This window comes from Phocoena phocoena, chromosome X (assembly GCF_963924675.1).
Source record: "Phocoena phocoena chromosome X, mPhoPho1.1, whole genome shotgun sequence".
NCBI classification, from domain to species: domain Eukaryota; kingdom Metazoa; phylum Chordata; class Mammalia; order Artiodactyla; family Phocoenidae; genus Phocoena; species Phocoena phocoena.
In genome coordinates this window covers 116,522,074-116,543,327 of record NC_089240.1, presented here as the reverse complement: position 1 = coordinate 116,543,327, position 21,254 = coordinate 116,522,074, and positions in this window count along the sequence as shown.

The window sequence follows — 21,254 nt, the reverse complement described above, 5'->3', positions numbered from 1 at the left end:
CTTTGAAGATATGGGGAAAAAAATCAGGCAAAAACTTTTAATTTTTATAGTCAAGAAAGCAAGCATGCAGGAAAATATAGTGAATTTGCAGAGGAGGAAAAATCAGATTGGCCTCAGATTATTGAGGCTTATGGAAGATAATGGAGCTTGTTTGGAAGACAACTTTCCAAAATATTTTTTGCTTCAGCAAGTTCCAAGACATTCTCCATCAGAAAAATGTTTTGAGTTTTTGTTTGTTTGATCAAAGAAGTTTATGAAATGCTGCAGGTATGTGTCTGTTTTGGTGGTTCAGTAAAGCAGATTCAATATATTTTAAAATTCTGAGAATTTGTATGGCAAAGAAACCACACAAATTTAATTTTTAAGTCCATAGTTCCCCAAATTCATTTGACCATAGAATTCCCTTTTTTCGTGTAATAGTGATTGGTATTCCACATTCATAGAATGGATTTGGGGAAATGTCAGACATAGTTTATTTATTTATTTATTTATTTATTTATTTATTTATTTGCAGTACGCGGGCCTTTTACTGTTGTGGCCTCTCCCGTTGCGGAGCACAGGCTCCAGACGCGCAGGCTCAGCGGCCATTGCTCATGGGCCCAGCCGCTCTGCGGCATGTGGGATCCTCCCGGATCGGGGCACGAACTCGCGTCCCCGGCATCGGCAGGCGGACTCTCAACAACTGCGCCACCAGGGAAGCCCAGACATAGTTTTGAGAGAAATGTTTTAAGTCAAATATTATCAACTCGAGTAATTTATTATTATAGATGTAATTTCTGAGCCTTGGCATAACTGAAAAAAATGACCAAAATATCCTTTCTGTTCATCAGCCAAAGTGATACACATCAAAATGAATAGCCCCCAAAATGGAACATGTGACTTTTGAAACCTGTTAAACACTTCGGTAAAAGTCTACAAGGTTATACACATTATAACCACATTACAAGGTTATACACATTACCATCCTTACCTCTTCTCTGACCTCATCTCTTAACTCTCTCCCCCTTGTTCACTCTGCACAAGGTACACTGGCCTCCTTACTTTTCAGACTCATCTCTGATTTAGAGCGGCACTTTTCACAAGCTGTTCTATCTGGAACACTGCTTACCCAGATCAAGATCTTTGCATGGCTGACTCCCTACCTTCTTTCTTTCTTTTTTTTTTTATAAATTTATTTATTTATTAAAACAATTTTTTTTGGCTGCGTTGGGTCTTCGTTGCTGCACACAAGCTTCCTCTAATTGCGGCAAGCGGGGGCTACTCTTCATTGGGGTGCGCAGGCTTCTCATTGCAGGGGCTTCTCTTGTTGCAGAGCATGGGCTCTAGGTGCGTGGGTTTCAGTAGTTGTGGCACGCAGGCTCAGTAGCTGTGGCTTCCAGGCTCCAGAGCACAGGCTCAGTAGTTGTGGCGCACGGGCTTAGTTGCTCCACGGCATGTGGGGTCTTCCCAGACCAGGGTTCGAACCTGTGTCCCCTGCATTGGCAGGCGGATTCTTAATCACTGCGCCACCAGGGAAGTCCCTCTCTACCTTCTTTGAAGTCTCTTCTCAAATGTCACTTTATCAGAGCATCCTTCCTGAACCACCCTACCTAAAATTGTAACCTCTCTTTGCCATCATCACTCAATATCCTCTTTCTCTGCTGATTTTTTTTCATAACACATCACCAACTGATATACTGTAGAAGGTTTGGTTTGATCATTATCTTGTTTCTGCTGTGAGTGTAGAGTTATTGTGTGTCTTGTTTTGTAGCTGGGGACATATCCCCAGTGTGAGGAACCATGTCTGGCCTAGAGTAGGTACTGAATAAATATGTGTTGAAAGAAGGGATGAGTAAATCATTATTTTCAAGTGACATTGTAATTAAAATTGAAATAAAAAAGAGAAAAAAACTGATAAATTGTTAAGAAAAATAAAAGAGGATCTGTTTTAAGAGCAACAGAGGAAAAATGAGTAAGAGCTTGAAAGAAGTGAAAGTTAATGAAAAATAGAGAGAAATGAGGCAGAAAAAATAGAACAGGGATGGGGTAAAATATTAGAAAGGAAAGGAACTGCAATGGACAAATCATTAGTGAGAGGATATAGTGATTGTATTTTTGCACGATAAGAATGTGAGCTTTATTTTTTTGGCCAGGGATGGAGTAGCTGCAGATTTGGGCGGTGAGAATTTTCAATCCAGAGCTACTGCAGTTGGTTCTATAAATTTTGGAGCAAGAGGAACTTGCAATCTTCAGAAAAGCACATGGACAGTTAGGTAAATACCCTCTGTATTACATTTTAACCACATGCTTGGTTTCACTTTGAGTATTATAGCTTAAGAATCTGCCTAGGACGTCAAGCCATAAATAATGGGGTAGGCTTTGCTGCTTATTTTCCATATGAGTAAGTACTTTTATATTTTCTTAGCTTTCCTTAAAGAGACATCACAAATAACACTATCTAGAATATAAAAGAGGGTTTATTAAAATTAAATAAATATCAATACCCTTTTTACATACCAATATAATCACTTAAAAATATAAAGGACAAAAGTCCTATTCACTGTAGCAAGGAAATAGAAAATATCAATTATTAAACACAACAAATAATGTTTAGTGTTTACATAAATAAAATTGTGACATTTGGCTGCACTAGAAATAAAAGCATTAAAATTTACATAAAAATAGAAAGGAGAAACTAACAAAGAGCTTATATGTTCAATAAAGAATTATTTGCTTAATAGAGTGCTCCCTTATCAATAAGGGAAAATTGAACAATAAAAAATTTTAAAAGTCAAAGTGTGAATAATTGTAAAATTAAAGATTTTCAATAAACATATAAAACTGCACAGCCTCATTAGTATTTATCTTAATGAACATTAAGATAAGACATCATTTTTTATTGGCCTAAGAATTCATAAAGGAAATATAAAAGTAAAGTTAATGCTTTCAGGGAATAGGAAAACTACGACACTGTTAATGAGGGTATAAGTTAGTAAAAGTTAATAAAATCATTTCTTGAGAGAAATTTAGTAATACGTATAAAAATGACTTAACATTCTATATATTCCATGATCAGAAAATTTAATTGTAGGCTTTTAATCTTAGGAAATAGCCATAAAAATGAAAAAATTTTACAAAGCTGTTCACCACAGTTTAACAAAAAAATATTAGAGACAACTTAAATGTCCATCAAGGTTAAATAAATTATGGTTCATCCACATACAGAAATGTGTTCAGGTAAAAACAATCCGGTTCTACAAAACAAATTGATTTGATATATACCAAAATGTTCACAAGAGCATCTATGGTTATGTTTCTACATTTTCCATACTTTAATTAGTATATACTACATTAATATTCATACAAAACCATGAATATTATTTTATTAAAAACAGATGTCATTAAGCCAGATATTTTATTATGGGGAATAATAAATTAAATAGTCCAATTTATTGACTGATTCAACAAATAATTGTGGAGCTTATACTATGTACCAAAGATGGTGCTACATGAGGGAGTTAAAGCTGTAAACAAAATTTACAAAGTTCTCATCCTTATAGAGTGACATTCTACAGGGCGAACGATCACTATATAGCACAATACCAGATACTATCAGGACAATATATCAGGGTAAGGTGATGGTGGGTATTTCAGGAAGAGTGGATGTAACTCTGAGGAGTTACATTATCAAAGACCTGACCAAAGTGAGGTAGCCAACTATGCAAAAATTGAGAGAAGGAATGTTCTAGTCAAAATAACAGCAATTAGGTGCCATCAGTGGGAATGATGGAGTAAGAAAACTTTGAAAATGCTCTCCTCCATAAAAGCGATGAAAAGATTGTCATTATCAGAATCAACTTTTTCAGAACTCTGAAAATTAACCAAAGGCTGAGAACAATCTGGGAGCATCTGTTCAAGAAAAGTAGTTGAATTTTGGTAAGGACAGCGAGCTTTGTGGCATTTCAATTAGCCCTATTCCTAAGCCCCTCTTCTCCACAGTAGCCAAAAAATTCTGGCAGCCACTGGAGGGGACAGAGTGGCATTGGAGCTCTGTGAAAGCCCCATTCTCATCATTATTTTACCTGGTGGCTCCCTGGTAGATACAAACCCCCAAAGCTTATCTTTATCTGAGCTGACTCAGAACTCAGCCAATGCTAACTACCTTTTCTTGAAGGTCTTTGTTGAAAACAATTACAGCAGTTGTTTAAAATCATAGCTATTTGAAGATGTGTTTAACAGCTGGGGCAAACAAGAGGCTAACCAAAAAGCTTAAAAGGAAAGCTTGGGAGCAAGATGTCCATAGAGGGCTTTGGAAAGCTCCAATATATTCCTGGAAATCTAGAAGGCTAAGCACATGGGTAGGGCTGCATGCATCCCCAGGGCTGTGCGAATGCTCAGGGAAGACATGAGAAGGTCCTAAGCTCTCACCTTGAGCTGAACTTAAGGCTCTTCACAAGCAGGAAGACTAGAATTGGAAACTATCTGCTTAAGTGTGGACAGCGTGCCGAACATGAGAACAGAGCCCCTGGGCTCACAATGCAAGCGTTTAAGAAATCTCTGTCTAATCATTAGTCCAACAATTAGACTATCAACTGTGCAGAGACTTCAGTGGTCACACACAACAAATGATTTCCTTATAAAACACAGACTGGGAATTCCCTGGTGGTCCAGTGGTTAGGACTCCGTGCTTCCACTGCAGGGGCACAGGTTCGATCCCTGGTCAGGGAACTAAGATCCCGCATGATCCAGCATGCCATAAAGTGCATGGCCAAAAACAAACAAACAAACAAACAAAAATAAACAACCCCACAGACTTTAGAGAATTAGCTCAGGAAGGTGACTAAACCAGCAAACAACAACAGCAGAAATAGCAAATCCTACGGAAGAGGAGGAATTTGATTTCCAGCATTGACACATTATATTATGTAAAATGTCCAATTTTCAACCAAAGAAATGTGAGACATGCAAAGAAGCAAGAAGTATGGCCCACAAACAGCAAGAGAAGTAGTCAAGAGAAACTGGCCCTGAAGAAGCACAGATGTTGCACTTTAGCACAGTTTAAATCAACTATCTTCAATATGTTCAAGAGCTAAAGCAAAGTGTGGATGAAGAACAAAAGGACACCAGGAGACCCATGTATCACCAAATAGAGAATATCAATAAAGAGATAAGCACTCCGCATTTACAGCTATAAATTTCCCTTTAAGCACTGCTTAAGTCCATCTCTTAAGTTTCGGTATGTCACACCAAAATGCTAGTGGTGAGAGCAGGGGTTTAGTTTGGGATGTATTTGAAGGTGGAGTACACTGAATTTGCTGAAACACTGAATCCGTGTCCGAAGAGGAGATAAGCCATGAAGGCACTTAAGATCTCTACTTATGCAATCTGGCTTTTGGAGGTGCTCTTCAGCGAGATGGGGAACACTGGGGAAATTAATTTTGTGGGTTGAAATCAAGGGTCTTGTTTGGGACATTTTAAGATTTAGATGCTTATGAGATGTAAATCTGGATGAAATAATCTAGGTGATAAGATGAGATAGGATTTAGAGATTAGATAAAAGAGGGGGGAAACTAACAAAGGAGGTTGACATGGAAAAGCCAGTGGGGTGTCAGGAGAACCAAGGGACTAAGGAATTCTAAAAACCAAATGAAGAGACTGTTTCAAGAAGGAGACACTAATTAATTGGGCCAAATATTGTTGATAAATCCTTAATATAAAGAATGAAAATGGATCATTAGATTTGACAAGGTGAAAGTTGTTTCAATGGGGTGGAGGGGGTAAAAACCATACAGGTGTGGGAGGTGAGAAAATAAAGACAGTAAGTATTGGATACTCCTTTGAGTTGAGCTAGAAAGGGAAGCAGAGGACTATGGCAATACCTAGGGGAGTATGGTAGTCGGTCTCTAAACTGCTCTCCCATGATTCCCTGGCTCCTGGTATTCACGCCCCTGTGTAATCCTCTCCCCTGGAGTTCTGGCTGAATTTAGTGACTCACTCCTAAGAATAGAATGCGTCAGAAGTTATAGGGTGTCACTTCTGGGAGATTAATTTACATAAAGACTGTAGCTTCTCTCTCTATCTCTCTGAACACTGGCACGGGGGAAGCAAGCTGCCATTCTTTCTCTATGGAGAAGACCAGGTGGTGTGGCCAGGAACTAGGGACCTCCGTCCAATAGCCCACGGGAAATCGAGGCCCACCAACAACCTGGGAATTGAGCATGGGCGTGAACCCTTCAGCTCCAGTAGAGTTGGGACTGCAGTCCTGGCCAACAGCTTGATGACAGCCTCCGGAGAGAACCTGAGCTAAAGCCACCAACTCATTTGCTCCCAACTTCCTGATCCACATGAACTGTGAGATAATCCATATTGTTTTCAGCTACCAAGGTTAGGAGACTTTGTTACATGGCAAAAGATAACAAGTTCGGGGGTGGAGGAGTGGGGAGGATGTCTCAGAAGGGTTTCCTTTTTAATGGAGAGATTTTACAGCATGTTTTTTTTTCTGTTTGTCATAGATCATTCTCATCAGCATACAATGATGCAGTGGAGAGGGACGCTAATTATAATCCTTGTGTAGGGATCCTGGACTGAGGCGGAAGGGTTGCTGTTATATAGGAAAAAAGGATGAGGCACTGTGTTTGTGTACAATGTAGTGGGGTTAGTGGATTTGGCAGTGGGAGGATGTGTAAATTCTTTTCTGATTGCTTCTATTTTCTCGGTAAAAGAAGGAAGGTCACCACCTAAGAATGAAGAGAGACAATGAAACTAAATTAGTGATATGCAATCTTTTATAACAATTAACCTATGGTAGAAAGACAGTTCATACATTTGCGAACAATAAAACCGTTGCCAGTACAAAGTAACTCTGATTTCTTTCAGCTGTTGTCAAAATGCTCCTTTAAGCTTTTAGACTGTGCATCCTTCTCCCTAAATTACATAAAGATCTAATAAATATAAACTTTACCACAGCTAAATAGAATTGCCACAGAAATTCCCAGGAAGTTTTCTTTGCAGGATCTATCTGTGAGGACCATATACACAGACAAATAATACGGAGAAGAATATGCATTTGAGGGTGTCATGGAGGAACTTTGGCATTTAGAGCTCACACTATTGAGACAAACACTGGAACTGGGATTAGGATTTGTGAGCTGTGATATCTGGGTCCACTAATGTCCAGTCAGTGTAATTTGAACTAAGTAACCTGGCCTCAGTCAGAACTGGAGAACAGGAATTGGCTGGGTGGTCAGCTAAGAATTATCAAGGGTTACAAAATAATGAAAGAATTAGAAATCCACAGATACAAAAGCAAAACCATCTAAGAAGCTACATATATAATGAGGCTTGGAATTGGCATTCTAATAGCTCCATCAATGATAAATGAATAAATAAAACATGCCTCAATTCAAATCCACTGAGAAGTGCTCAGAGCATGATTAAAAGGAATTGAGCAGTAATTCAGTGAACTTGTACTGCAAATAGAAAGCTTCCAAGTGTAATCAGTTTCAATGCCCAAGGTCTAACTACCATCCTGAAAAGTTTACTATGAGATTCACTTTCACTTTGCCAGTGTTGGTGGGAAACATTTCAGATATGAGTCTGCACATTTGGAAGAAAGTTTGAAATAGATGATCACAGTAACAGCAGTTGAACTGACTTGCATACATGAACCAAAAATTTATTCTCTCTCCTAAGCTAAATCATAGATCAAGCCCAATGGCTGATGGAGCTTCTGACTCCATCTCACATTTATTTTTACCTTTCCTCTGCAGTACTACTGGAAATCTTGTGCTTATATATAGTGTGAGGTATCTGAAGACCACATCTAGATAGTGGACATGATTCCCATAAAGATGAGTTTGGTCCCACAAACTTGAAGTAAAAGAGGTACCTTTACAGAAAGGAATGGTGTGCTTTTAGACCACCATGGCCAAATAGATCTTCTTCTCCACTAAAGCCCCACAATACTTGATTTCATTTCTCTTTTGGCATTTATTACAATCTGCCTTGTTTTGTAGTTTTTTGTGGGTATGAGTCATAAACTTAGAGTTCCTCAAAGGTATATATTATCTCATATTAATCATCAAACATGGTAGTCATTATAGCTATTCACCAAATATTTCTGATTCTCCTTCCAGAAATGGTAGGAGGTAGGTGACACTTCCCTGTGCCCTTGAAGTTAAGTCCAGCCTCATCATTTGTTGGTCAATTAAATGTGAGTGGAAAGTGCGCTTGTCACTTCCAAGTGAAGGCTTTAGAACTAAGATACGATCCACCACATTCTCATTTTTTGGCTCAGAAATTATGGAAGCACAGAGGTAGAACTTTCCTTAGCCTGTGAGTGAGGATGAGATGCAGAAGATTTTCCCCAGCCAACATGTGATGGACACGTAGCATGAATGAAAAACCATATTTTTGTCATTTTGACGCTCTCATATTTTGGGGTTGTTTGTTTCTGCAGCATAACAAGCCTATTCTGACTAATATATTGTACAACCCATAGCACTGAACACAGTGCTTTGTGGAGAATGTTCAATGACCAATGGACTTTCAGATCTGAGGATTAGTTTCATTCTCTGAGTTCCTCAGCTCAGTGGCATGGATTGCTATCAGTGTGGAAGCCTATATATTTCTATGATTCCCAGCTTACAGTGAGAAACATGACATTTGCATGAAAAGGATGCTAACGATCTTTCACATCAGCTTCCCCTGCCACAAAGTGATAATGAAATCAACATGAGGTTTTGAACACCTGCTCTTCATCAAAGATAGCTTTGTAATTCTAGGACATTAGACTTGGAAGACACTACATGGAGCTTCTACACTCCTTCTACATTATACAGATGACCATGAGAATGCCCAATATACAGATGACTCACAATCAGAGAAGGAAAGGCTTAAGGCTGTAATCAGTGGCAGAAAAAGGAGTAAATGTTAGTGACTGAGGTACTTACAACCCAGCTGGGCAGGTAAGAGGAGAATATAAAAATGTAAGTAATGAATAAACTGATACAGGCTATTAATACAATGGGAACCTATAGATGGAAGAAATAGGTCTATCTATCATCTATCTATTACACACATAAATATAAATATATAAATATAAATATATATATATATACACATACACACACATCAATAACATCATATGAATTTGCTCCATGGCACTTGCATGAAAGTAACAGTGCATTTCTTTATTTTTTAAAAAATCAAGTGAAACCTATGCAGCTATATGATACATTCAGATACTGTCAGTTCTCCTGCTCACAGCCTACAATTCTTCTGAGAGAAATTCAGCCACCAGGATATCCACTGTCCCTTGGAAAGCTGTGATGCCTAGAGATCAGTCCCTTGCAACTACTACACAAGTACCCCTGTGAAAAAGCCTGACAACTCCTAACTTTGTATGCAAGAATGCTACATAGTCTCAACGTTCACAGAGTCCAGGAACCATGCATCCCTTCAGCATTGGGAAACCCAGCTCTTAAACACTTCTTATCAGTCTAGGCTTATATCTATGTGAATCTAGAGACATCTGACAGCAATAAGAATAAAATGTAAAATCTTGAAACCACCAGTGAAAAAATTGCATGAGGAAAATTGGATCTATCCATTGGATACGTACTAGGAGAAACATTCACTAAGAAATAGCATTTTAAAACTTACACAAGTTGACTTAATTTATGGAAAAATATAACATGCCAAAATTGGCACACGGGCCCAGCCGCTTCGCGGCATGTGGGATCTTCCCGGACCGGGGCACGAACCCGTGTCCCCTGCATCGGCAGGTGGACTCTCAACCACCGCGCTACCAGGGAAGCCCCATGGTCACTTTAAAAATATTATTATTATTATTTCCCCCTCAATCTTACCCCTTTACTCCAATATAACAAAGAAAATAGTAGAGTGGGAAAATATTTACAAGGAGGCACACATTTAATTATGTGGATGATCAAGGAAAGTCAATTTGAAAAAAACAATGTAAAGTCATTTTTGCTTATTAAGTTGTAAAATATTAAGTTAGTCCTAATGTTGACTACAGTGTGGCAGAACCAGTATTATCATACGTAAAAACTTTTATTGCAAATTTTAGAGATCTCTTGGAAAGCAATTATAAAATATGTAGTAAAATATTTATGCCTTTTGACTAATTACTTCCACTTCTGGGACTTATGCTTGGGAAAATTTTCAAAATATAGTAAACGTTATGTGGATGAAAGTACTCCATATAGCATTACCTAAAACAGCTATCTTAAATGTCTGACAGCAGGGAAATGGGTAAAGAAAGTATGATACATCCTTTCATTAGGATATTATACATTCATTAAAAAGATAAGTATAAAGAATAATACTTGAAAATATTTTGGCTTAATATCAGTATGATTCAAACTATAAAAAAGAGATTCATGGGAAACTGTAAGAAAACATACAAAAATGCTAGTAGTTATATTAGAGAGGAAAAGGGATTATATATTTACAAAGGATTACCCCCCTCCTTATCTGTGGCTTCCTTTTTCATGGCTTCAGTTACCCAGGTCAACTATGGTCCAAAAATATTAAATGGAAAATTCCAGAAATAAGCAATTCATAAGTTTTAAATTGAGTGCCATCTGAACAGTGTGATAAAATTTCCCGTGCTCCTGCTTGCTCTGGGCCAGTAATTCATCCCTTTGCGTGGCTTATCCACCCACTATATGCTACCCGCCTGTTAGTATAGGAAAAAGCATAGTTTATATAGGGTTCAGTACTATGCGTGGTTTCAGGCATCCACTGGGGGTCTTGGAACGTACCTCTCATGGACAAGGGGGAACTACTGTACATGAATAAATGTAAGGGGTTTCTAACTTTTGTCCAAAATATTTAAAAAATTTGGAAAAACATCTGAACCTGAGAAGACTATCTTGTTTCTAAGATACTAGGCTATAATATTAAAATTAGAGACCCATTTCCTAATGTATCCAGAACTTCTGGCCTTGTGTCACTATAAAGCAATTATTTTCAATCCTGGCTATTCATAAGAATTATCTGGAAAGTTTTCCAAAAACTGGTGATGCCCAGGCCCATCTCCAGAGGTTCTGGTTAAATTGGTGTAGGGTTGGGCCTGAACATCAAGGGTTTTATTTGTGATATTTGTTTTGATTTGTTTTGTTTTGTTTTCCATTTTCCAGATGATATTATGTAGCCAGGACTGAGATCCCCAACCTAAACAAATTTGAAAGCCCCTTTTCTTACAGAACTTCAACAGTTACCACAACTCAGCTGCGTTTAAAAAGGCATAAGGAGTTTTGTCGTATCTTCAATGGCTGGGCTGTGTCATTCTTTTAATGGTTGTGCCATGCCCCTTACTTCCTGTCTCAACTGGGAGCTGTGGCTTGCTGCCCAGCATTAGGACACAGCCTGATCCAGTGTTGACCTTGGCCACATCAAGGTTGTAGAGCATCTTCACAGCCTGTTTGATCTGGCGCTCATTGGCCTTGACAACCACAATGAACACAAGAAATGATTTCTTCACCATAGGAAAAGAAAATTGAGCCCCCTAAATAAAAATAATAAAGGAATAAAAATGTGAATACATGAAAGAACTGAGAAACACACGAGGGGGGTCAGAGTCAAGATGGCATACTAGGAGGACATGGAATTCGCATCTCTGCACAACTAGGGCACCTACCAGGCACTGCTGGGAGACCACGGACACCTAAGGAGATGGGAGGAACCCCCAGCAACCAGTTGTTTCAATTACAGTTTTATTTTTCCTAATATATTTTTTATCTTTCTAATTTTATTTTGTTTTTTATTCTTTGATATTGTACTGCTCCTTTTTTCTTCCTTTCTTTCTTTTTTCACCACACCACAAAGCTTGCAAGATCCTGGGTCCCAGGCCAGATGTCAGGCCTGAGCTCCCATGGTGAGAGCTCCAAGTCCAAACCGCTGGACTAACAGAGAACCTCAGACCCCAGGGAACATTAATCAGAGTGAGGCTTCCCAGAGGTCCTCATCTCAGCACCAAGACCCAGCTCTATCCAACTGCCTGCAAACTCCAGTGCTGGATGTCTCAGGCCAAACAACCAGTAAGACAGGAATACAGCACCACCACCAAATAAATATGTTACAGATGAAGGAGCAAGGTAAAAACCTACAAGACCAAATAAATCAAGATGAAATAGGCAACCTACTGAAAAAGAATTCTGAGTAATGATAGTAGAGATGATCCAAAATGTCGGAAACAGATGGAGAAAAAGCAAGAAACATTTAACAAGGATCTAGAAGAACTAAAGAGCAAACAAACAGTGATGAACAACACAATAAATAAAATTAAAAATACTCTAGAAGGAATCAATAGCAGAATAACTGAGGCAGTAGACCGGATAAGTGACCTGGAAGATAAAATAGTGGAAATAACTGCCAGGGAGCAGAATAAAGGAAAAGGAATAAAAAGAATTGAGGACAGTGTCAGAAACCGCTGGGACAACATTAAACACACCAACATTCGAATTATAGGGGTCCCAGAAGAAGAAGAGAAAAAGAAAGGGTCTGAGAAAATATTTGAAGAGATTATAGTGGAAAACTTCCCTAACATGGGAAGGGAAATAGTCAACCAAGTCCAGGAAGCACAGAGAGTATCACACAGGATAAACCCAAAGAGAAACATGCTGAGACAAATATTAATCAAACTATCAAAAATTAAATACAAAGAAAAAATATTAAAAGCAGCAAGGGAAAAGCAACACATAATATACAAGGGAATCCCCATAATGTTAACAGCTGATTTGTCAGCAGAAACTCTGCAAGCCAGAAGGGAGTGGCAGGACATATTTAAGGTGATGAAAGGGAAAAACGGACAATCAAGATTACCCAGCAAGGATCTCATTTGGATTCGATGGAGAAATTAAAACCTTTAGAGATAAGCAAAAGTTAAGAGAATTCAGCACCACCAAAACAGCTTTAAAACAAATGCCAAAGGAACTTCTCTAGGCAGGAAACATGAGAGAAGGAAAAGACCTACAAACACAAACCCAAAACAATTAAGAAAATGGTAAGAGGAACATACATATCATTAATTATCTTAAATGTAAATGGATTAAATGCTCCAACCAAAAGACACAGACTCACTGAATGGATACAAAAGCAAGACCCACAATATGGTGTCTACAAGAGACCCACTTCAGACCTAGGGACACATACAGACTGAAAGTGAGGGGATGGAAAAAGATATTCCATGCAAATGGAAACCAAAAGAAAGCTGGAGTAGCAATCCTCATATCAGACAAAATGGAGTTCAAAATAAATACTATTACAAGAGACAAAGAAGGACACTACATAATGATCAAGGGATCAATCCAAGAAGGAGATACAACAATTGTAAATATTTATGCACCCAACATCAGAGCACCTCAATACATAAGGCAAATGCTAACAGCCATAAAAGGGGAAATTGACAGCAACATAATAATAGTAGGGGACTTTAACTCCTCACTTTCACCAATGGAGAGATCATCCAAAATGAAAATACATAAGGAAACACAAGCTTTAAATTAAACAAGATTGACTTAATTGATATTTATAGGACATTCCATCCAGAAAAAACAGAAGACACTTTCTCCTCAAGTGCTCAAGGAACATTCTCCAGGATAGACCATATCTTGGGTCACAAGTCAAGCCTTGGTAAGTTTAAGAAAATTGAAATCGTATCAAGTATCTTTTCTGACCACAACGCTATGAGACTAGGTATCAATTACAGAAAGAAAACTGTAAAAAATACAGACACATGGAGGCTAACCAATATGCTACTAAATAACCAAGAGATCACTGAAGAAATCAAAAACTACCTAGAAACAAATGACAATGAAAACACGATGACCCAAAATCTATGGGATGCAGCAAAAACAGTTCTAAGAGGGAAGTTTATAGCAATACAATCCTACCTCAAGAAATAAGAAAAATCTCAAATAATCAACCTAACCTTACAACTAAAGCAATTAGAGAAAGAACAAAAAAACCCCAAAGTTAGCAGAAAGAAAGAAACAATAAAGACCAGATCAGAAATAAAAAGAAATGAAGGAAACAATAGCAAAGATCAATAATACTAAAAGCTGTCTTTGAGAAGGCAAACAAAATTGATAAACCATTAACCAGACTCATCAAGAAAAAAAGGGAAAAGACTCAAATCAACAGAATTAGAAATGAAAAAGAAGTAACAACTGACACTGCAGAAATACAAAGGATCATGAGAGATTACTACAAGCAACTATATGCCAATAAAATGGACAATCTAGAAGAAATGGACAAATTCTTAGAAATGCACAACCTTCTGGGACTGAACCACGAAGAAATAGAAAATATAAACAGACCAATCACAAGCACTGAAATTAAAACTGTGATTAAAAATCTTCCAACAAACAAAAGCCCAGGACCAGCTGGCTTCACAGGCGAATTCTATCAAACATTTAGAGAAGAGCTAACATCTATCCTTCTCAAACTCTTCCAAAATATAGCAGAGGGAGGAAAACTCCCAAACTCATTCTGCGAGGCCACCATCATCCTGATACCAAAACCAGACAAAGGTGTCACACAAAAAAAAGAAAACTACAGGCCAATATCTCTGATGAACATAGATGCAAAAATCCTCAACAAAATACTAGCAAACAGAATCCAACAGCACATAAAAAGGATCATACAAAAAAAAAAAGGATCATACACCATGATCAAGTGGGTTTTATCCCAGGACTGCAAGGATTCTTCATTATATGAAAATCAATCAATGTGATACACCATATTAACAAATTGAAGGATAAAATCTATATGATAATCTTACTAGATGGAGAAAAAGCTTTTGACAAACTTCAACACTCATTTTTCATAAAAACTCTCCAGAAAGTGGGCATAGAGGGAACTTACCTCAACATAATAAAGGCCATACATGACAAACCTACAGCCAACATCATTCTCAATGGTGAAAAACTGAAACCATTTCTACTAAGATCAGGAACAAGACAAGGTTGCCCACTCTCACCACTATTATTCAACATAGTTTTGGAAGTTTTAGCCACAGTAATCAGAGAAGAAAAAGAAATAAAAGGAATCCAAATCGGAAAAGAAGTAAAACTGTCACAGTTTGTGGATGACATGATACTGTACATAGAATCCTAAAGATGCTACCAGAAAACTACTAGAGCTAATCAATGAATTTGGTAGAGTAGCAGGATACAAAATTAATGCACAGAAATCTCTGGCATTCCTATACACTAATGATGAAAAATCTGAAAGAGAAATTAAGGAAACGCTCCCATTTACCATTGTAACAAAAAGAATAAAGTACCTAGGAATAAACCTATGTAAGGAGGTAAAAGACCTGTACTCAGAAAACTGTAAGACACTGATGAAAGAAATTAAAGATGACACAAACAGATGGAGAGATATACCATGTTCTTGGATTGGAAGAATGAACATTGTGAAAATGACTATACTATCCAAAGCAATCTACAGATTCAATGCAATCCCTATCAAACTATCACTGGCATTTTTCACAGAACTAGAACAAAAACTTTCACAATTTGTATGGAAACACAAAAGACCCTGAAGAACCAAAGCAATCTTGAGAAAGAAAAACGGAGCTGGAAGAATCAGGCTCCCGGACTTCAGACTATACTACAAAGCTACAGTAATCAAGACAGTTGTGGTACTGGCACAAAAACAAAAATATAGATCAATGGAACAGGATAGAAAGCCTAGAGATAAACCCACGCACCTATGGTCAACTAATCTATGACAAAGGAGGCAAGGAAATACAATGGAGAAAAGAAACTCTCTTCAATATGTAGTGCTGGGAAAACTGGACAGCTACATGTAAAAGAATGAACTTAGAACACTTCCTAACACCATACGCAAAAATAAACTTCAAATGGATTAAAGACTTAAATGTAAGGCCAGACACTATAAAACTCTTAGAGGAAAACACACGCAGAACACTCTATGACATAAATTACAGCGAGATCCTTTTTGACCCACCTCCTAGAGAAATGGAAATAAAAACAAAAATAAACAAATGGGACCTAATGAAACTTAAAAGCTTTTGCACAGCAAAGGAAACCATAAACAAGATGAAAAGACAACCCTCAGAATGGGAGAAAATATTTGTAAATGAAGTAACTGACAAAGGGTTAATCTTCAAAATATACAAGCAGCTCATGCAGCTCAATATAGAAAAAACAAACAACCCAATCCAAAAATAGGCAGGAGACCTAAAAAGACATTTCTCCAAAGAAGATATACAGATTGCCAACAAACACATGAAAAGATGCTCAACATCACTAATCATTAGTGAAATGCAAATCAAAACTACAATGAGGTATCACCTCACACAGGTCAGAATGGCCATCATCAAAAAATCTACAAACAATAAATGCTGGAGAGGATGTGGAGAAAAGGGAACCCACTTGCCCTGTTGGTGGGAATGTCTATTGATACAGCCACTATGGAGAACAGTATGGAGGTTCCTTAAAAAACTAAAACTAGAACTACCATATGACCCAGCAATCCCACTCCTGGGCATATACCCTGAGGAAGCCATAATTCAAAAGGACACATGTACTCCAGTGTTCATTGCAGCACTATTTACAATAGCCAGGACATGGAAACAACCTAAGTGTCCATCAACAGATGAATGGATAAAGAAGATGTGGCACATATATACAATGACATATTACTCAGCCATAAAAAGAAATGAAATTGAGTTATTTGTAGTTAGGTAGATGGACCTAGAGTCTGTCATACAGAGTGAAGTAAGACAGAGAGAGAAAAATAAATGCTGTATGCTAAGACATACATATGGAATCTAAAAAAAAAAAGGTTCTGATGAGCCTAGGGGCAGGACAGGAATAAAAACACAGATGTAGAGAATGGACTTGAGGACATGGGGAGGGGGAAGGGTAAGCTGGGACGAAGTGAGAGAGTAACATTGGCATATATACACTGCAAAATGTAAAATAGATAGCTGGTGGGAAGCAGCAGCACAGCACAGGGAGATCAGCTCGGGGCTTTGTGACTACCTAGAGGGGTGCGATAGGAGGGTGGAAGGGAGACGCAAGAGGGAAGAGATATGGGGCTCTACATATGCATATAGCTGATTCACTTTGTTATACAGAAGAAACTAACACAACATTGTAAAGCAATTATACTCTAATAAAGATGCTTTAATAAAAGGGGAAAAAAGGCATAAGATTTGTAAGAAGAGAAATCTTAATCTGATGAGATGAATTTAAGCAAATCAATTTAACATCTTTTACTCAAATTACACCCCTCCCTTTAAAATACCGCAAATAATAAATATAGTACCTTTACAGGACACAGGTGATAGGCTGAAAATTTGCACATAAAAAAAGACTTAGGTATACTAAGTATCTATTTTAGTATAAGTCCACAGTTTAAATATAAATGTAGTGCCCACTTGGACTGCCTTAATAGATATTTAGTATCTCGAATGAAGGAGATAAGCCCCCCTCTGCGCTTGTTATCCTTCTCTGGCTGCCTCCTTTAAGATGAGCAAAGGCTACAAGCAAGGGACCAGGATGGTGATGGGCTATGAAACCATGCAGGATCTGGGGACAAATAACTTCATGAAGAGGAGACATAAAAGCACACAATAGCTTTCTTCAAATATTTGCAGCGTTGTTACATGGAAGAAGAACCAAGCAATTTCTGGATGTGTAGAACTTAGAAGAGAGATTAGATCAGTTCTGTATGGCGCTGGATTCAAGTACTAGGATGAATGGCTGAAGATGATAGATTTGGGGGTCAGCATAAACTTGAAATATTTAATAGACTTGTTTAAAAGAGCACTGGACTGCATCATGAGGTAGTGAGATGCCCATCATTGAAAGTGTTCAAGAAGAGGGGAAAAATTATTTGACATGGATGCTCTATTGAAAACAAACACTGGGCAAAGGATTCTGAGTTATAAATATAGATATTTTCTAATGTTCCTTCCGATCTTGAAAAGTTCTATGAATTGTTAATATTCCAGATTACCCTCCTTCCCAACTTCAGCTTTAGCCTATGTGGTTTTGTATATCAAATTTCACTTCTATATCAAAAAAGAAAGAAAAAACACAAAGCAGTGGTCCATAATTAGCATCACTTTTTAGTAAATCTCATGGGCTTTCCTTTTTAGTATTATGACACAGGGAAGGTTGATCTTTGTGTAAGGTTACATCAGACAGAAATCTATTGCCAGATACCAGTCTCTGCATACCCATGGCAGATACTGCTGGTTATTACCTATCGAACAGCCATGCTCCACTGCCACCTTGCTAACAGACTCTGATTTTGTTCAGGATAGGTAGCAAAGTGCCCAGAGAAGGCGGGTACCTCTCCAATCTAAACCAAGCATGGTAACCCCATTGCTCTCTTGCCAGTGATTGGTTTAGGGTTGAGCATGTGATCCAGTTTTGTCTAAAAAAATGTAAGGGGAACTCTTTCAGGGTGAGAATTTTGTACTTCTGTGAAAGGTTTCCTTCCTGAAGAAGAGCAGAGGATGCAGTAGGAGAAAGTGTCCTCTTCTCACTTTTTGATGAGTCCTCTGACAAAGTGATATATTGAGCTGTGGCAGCTATCTTGCAACCATGAGGGGGAAGCCAAAATAATTACAGAGAAATCAAGTGGGAGTCCTGCCATTACAGACCCCAGGGAAAGTCTAACTGTGGAGTTTTATTAAGTGAGATAATAAATCCCTATATTTTAAGTTATTTTTTAAGTCAGGTATTCTGTTACTTGCAACCTAAATATCCTAACTAGCGTCCCAGAAGAATTCAAGTTGAATGAACTGCAGAAACTCTTTGAAAAACACATATATATGGCAGAAACTTCTATACTTGGATGGTAGCATAATTAATTAGCCATGGTGGAATGTAGATTTTGTCTATCAATATCTATGTCTATCTGTCTATTTTCCATCTATCTATCTATCTACCTATTTACCTACCTATCTATAATTCGGTTGCTATAGCAACCAAGTGACACAGCCTTCCTCAGTCTAAACAGTCTGGCTTAATGATCAATTTGAGCTACTTTTAGGACTCATCCCTGCATTGTCTCAGCCATACACCTGCTATGTGAGAGCTTCATCCAGACTCCTGCAGATTAATATGTGAACACCATTTTACAGAAAAGGAATCAGTGACCCTGAGTAAGAAATCCAAGGTCATATGTCTAGAAACTGATGAGGGCAGTAAGTAATAAGATCAAACCTCATGCGATCTAACCCCTAAACCTATGTTTTTAATAAGTACACTATACTGCCACCCCCTTGAAAGGTAGCACGATAAAGGTAAGGAGTGAGAGATATGACTAATAAATATGAGACGAGGAGGAGGTTCTAAGCCCAGTAGTACCAGCTGCAGTGCACAGGATGTGTTTCCCTGGAGTTCAAAGAATCAGAAAAGAAAAGCTTCCAAATAGAGCCAACTTGCTAGGTCCAAGACTTACAGTAAAGTGAGAGAGAAGTAAAGAGGACACACAATGTCTTACGAAAGAGTGAAAATGTCTTATTCTTCAACGTTCATGGATTTGCACTCACCGCTAGAAACAATCGTTTCCGTGTGCTAAATGGGAATGGCAATCCGGTTAACCTCATGCTGTCATTTTTAAAAAGCCAACTTTGGATCAGAAAATGATGGACTGTTTTCTCCCCTTCTACCTAGAATCCTCTGACTTCTTGCTTTTTCTATTTAGAATTCCAAGTATCTCAGGAATAGTTTTGTAATAACAATTTTCATGAACTCTTTTCAAACACTTTAGAAATACTCAGTTATTAGTTATGGTAAAAGTTCATTTAAATAATATCGTTCAATTCTTTGGTGCAAATTGCCTAACACCAATACCAATGAGATTGCCTAAAAAGTGAAACATTTTAGCTGCATGTAGAGAAAAAGTCATTTAGGTAGGAGTTAAGGTATGTAGGTGTCAGTTTCTACTACAAGACTTACTCGGTGAATAAGCTGGTAAAAGTCATTCAGCCTCTCAGCCTCTGGATCCTCACATGGAAAATGAGGGTGCTAATAACTGTGCTGTGAACTTCTCAGTGAGGTTCTGAGATCACATGAAACAATGGGTTTGAAATTCTTCTGGAAGCATAAAAGCATTCTACATACACAATTTTTTTTATTGCTAGTCATCTAAAACATTCAGAAATATCAAATTTTCATTAATCCAAACTGGCCTCTTAAATATTTCAGGTATGCATACATGTATTCAAGATGAAATCAAATGAAACTGTGTACTGGTTTGAAGTCACTGCAGCATTTTTAGGCTGAGAGATGGGTAAGGAGATGGGGGTGGCAGTGCTTGTAGAATTGGGGGCAATAAACACATTCTGAAAAGGAGGGACTATATGGAAAAATGAAGCATCATTAGACAACCAGTGCATTCCCAGGGAAGTCTATTAGTAACTATTCTCTAAAAGTCCACAAGGCAACCACTAGAGGGGTCCGTATCAGAAGGACAATAATATATTCACATAATTTTGCAGGAAATCATGATGGTGTCAGAAATCGATGGTCTTTTCTTTAGTTTTATCTCCATTAGAGACAGAGGCAGTTGGATTCCATGAAGCTGAGATTTATCTACTGCTTAGGTGCCTAACGAGACACTAAATGCCAGAAAGATTTTTGTGAAAGAATTATGAAATCGTTTTTAGTTTCTGCTAGCTAACGTCAAAGCTTAGGAAGAATAGGCCTTAGGGGGTGTAAAGGACTGACAAGTCTATAGCGGTAGCGCAGGGGTTGAGGGAGCCTGTTTCATTAAAAACTGTCTTATTAGTAAAAGCACCACCACTCTGATAATTTGACCATGTATCTACATTAGCTAATACCATTGCTTATGGTCAGCCCATTCACCTTGATTAGCATAAATTAATCTCAATAAAAATTTGCTTGCGTGTAGAGTGACTCATCCCTAATTGTGATTTTATGCAATTACCAAATAGGCTTTTGAAAAAAATTCTGAGCTCAATTTATAGCTAAGGGATAGCAGAAGCAGTAGATGCTCTGATTCTTCTTTCTTCGCAGAAAGAAAATATTTGCTCCACAAATGAGTACAGGACTTCGTTATCACGGGATTTTGCAGTGGTGTCCTCTGCAGGCTGCGTATCGTTCATTTCATTATCTCATAAATATGCTGGAAAGCGTGATTTTAAGACTCTGCTGTATGATCCTAGGTTTACATATTTAATCTTAGAGAATCCTAGTTTTCTCTTCTATAAAATTAGGAATTAGGTTTAGATGATA